The sequence below is a fragment of the Tupaia chinensis genome, unplaced genomic scaffold (genome assembly GCF_000334495.1).
Source record: "Tupaia chinensis unplaced genomic scaffold, TupChi_1.0 Scaffold000292_1, whole genome shotgun sequence".
Lineage (NCBI taxonomy): Eukaryota > Metazoa > Chordata > Mammalia > Scandentia > Tupaiidae > Tupaia > Tupaia belangeri.
In genome coordinates this window covers 3,295,278-3,297,376 of record NW_006159777.1, presented here as the reverse complement: position 1 = coordinate 3,297,376, position 2,099 = coordinate 3,295,278, and positions in this window count along the sequence as shown.

Genomic DNA, 2,099 nt, shown 5'->3' with positions numbered 1-2,099 from the left:
GCTCGTCCTCACTCCCCGCTGACCCTGCAGCTGTGGCACGCGGGAGGACGGGGGCGTTGCCGCACGGGAACAGCGGGTCTCCGCAGCCCTTGTGCATCTGGGTCTGTAATCCGCTCGCGTCCGCCACTGGGTAGAATCCGGGGACCTGAAAGTTCTTCCAGTTGGCTTCTTCTTCATTCAGAGTTATGGACCAGAAAATTGAGCGTGACATGGCGAAGGGAGGAAGGGCTGGAAAGGGTGACTAGCCACCTGAGGTGCATGGCTGGACTGGAGAGAGCTGGGAGACAGAAGGAGAGCCAGGGGACCAGGCGGTGGGACTGCCCTGGGTCCGCCCCCGTTCCTCTCCTTCAGCCTCCAAGGACGGTGCAAGGCGTCCGCCGGCAATGACCTCTACCTGCGATTCAGGAAAATACCTAGGCGCCCTCCCTTTGCTCATTTCGCTTTTGTCTTCTGCACATATGCTTTCAACCCTTTTGCCTCTTTGGTATCTCAGCGTTGGGGGCTGGAGGGTTAACCCACACAATTTGCTCTTGTCCTCAGCCTAGCAATGCCACATACTGCATCCTCTCATGTCACTGCAGGGATTCGGGGCCACTCAGCATCGAGTTGTTTGGTCGGGAGTCACAGAATGTAAGACATTGGCCTTGACCATGATGAGACTCTCAAGGGCACGTGTGGAGCAGACGCTCACCACATCCTGGACAGGAATGAGGGAGCGAAGAACAGGTGGGACAATCCCACTCCCCTGCCAACTGTCTATGAAGACCAAGATTCTAGATATTTTTCTAGCAGAGAACCAGGGGAAAGGCTGTGAGATTCACATAGAACCAAAAAGGGAAGCATATGAAGATGCCAACTTTAAATAACAGCCGCAGGGCCCTCTGCTGGAATTAGTCAGGTGCACAGAGGGTCCCCAAGTGCTACAGGTGCTTCAGGGAAGTGGTGAAAACGAGAGACCTTCCACCTCAACTCAGACGTCGCTCCAAACATTCTCCAAACGGACACAGTTCACGGGGCCCACCTTTGGGCCACACCTTCGGCCACAGAGAGCCCTCTGTGTCGGAAAGGACAGCTGTAGGTCCAGTGTCTGGCACCGCTCTCCAGGTTTGGCAGCCCTTCAGTGCAAACATGCTGTCGTGCTGAGGGACAGAAATCCAGGTCACCGTGGAAAGCAAGCTTTGCCCGAGACCCTGGTCCCTTGGCTACCCTCGACGAAGATCATGGCGTTCTGCATTCTTTTCGGAAATCTTAACATTTTGAGTTTTGCCGACAGACCCCGAAGTTCAGCCTCAGTGGCCGAACGTTAAATGGTTTGAGCTCAGGTGGTGACCTGAGCAGCGTAGAAAGGACCAGCATCTGTGCACGCAGGGGACACCCACGTTTTACTTAGTGCCTGAAAACGTCGTGGGACTTTGCCCCATTAGGGTTAAATCAAGGCCACCGGCGGAACAAGTGAAGTCCACGGTATCTGCACAGGCCCAGGGCAGCTGGTGCTCCTAAACCCCGATCCGAGCCCGCACCCCTCTCCTCTGGATGTCCTGTGAGTGGTCGTCAGCCCCGCGTAGAGGCCGAAGGCTGGGATTGCTGGACAGCCCTGCAACACCTGACCTTGGCGTTTCTCGTGTTTGAAATCAGTAACCTCTGTCCTAACAACACGCTTCATGATTAAATATGTAAATTGCAAAAACTGCAACATTCCCGAAAAAAAGGAAGTCTGTCCAACTGTAAAATAATCTTAAATAACGAATTTATTTATGGCGTGATTCAATATTCACATGGTGAAGGGGCAGGAGGGGGACGACAGGCAGGTTGCTCCTCTCTGAAGCTGTCGGAGGCCTCAGCCTGACCTGGTTTCTTGGCCTTGGCACTGCTGTCTTCCGGGAGGCGGCCTCTGGGCTCACTCCCCGAGCCTCAGATCTGTTGCATTGCAGTCCCCTCCGGGCGCTGAAGCAGCGTCATGGTGCAGACAGGCAGAGCCAGCGAGGGGGGGCAATACTTGTCTAACCTTGAGTTTTGGAGAGAGCCTGGGAATTGAGCAAGGGAGGGAGAAGCAGCTTATTTACGTCCCAAAACGAATGCTCAACAGCTGGCTGGAGAGA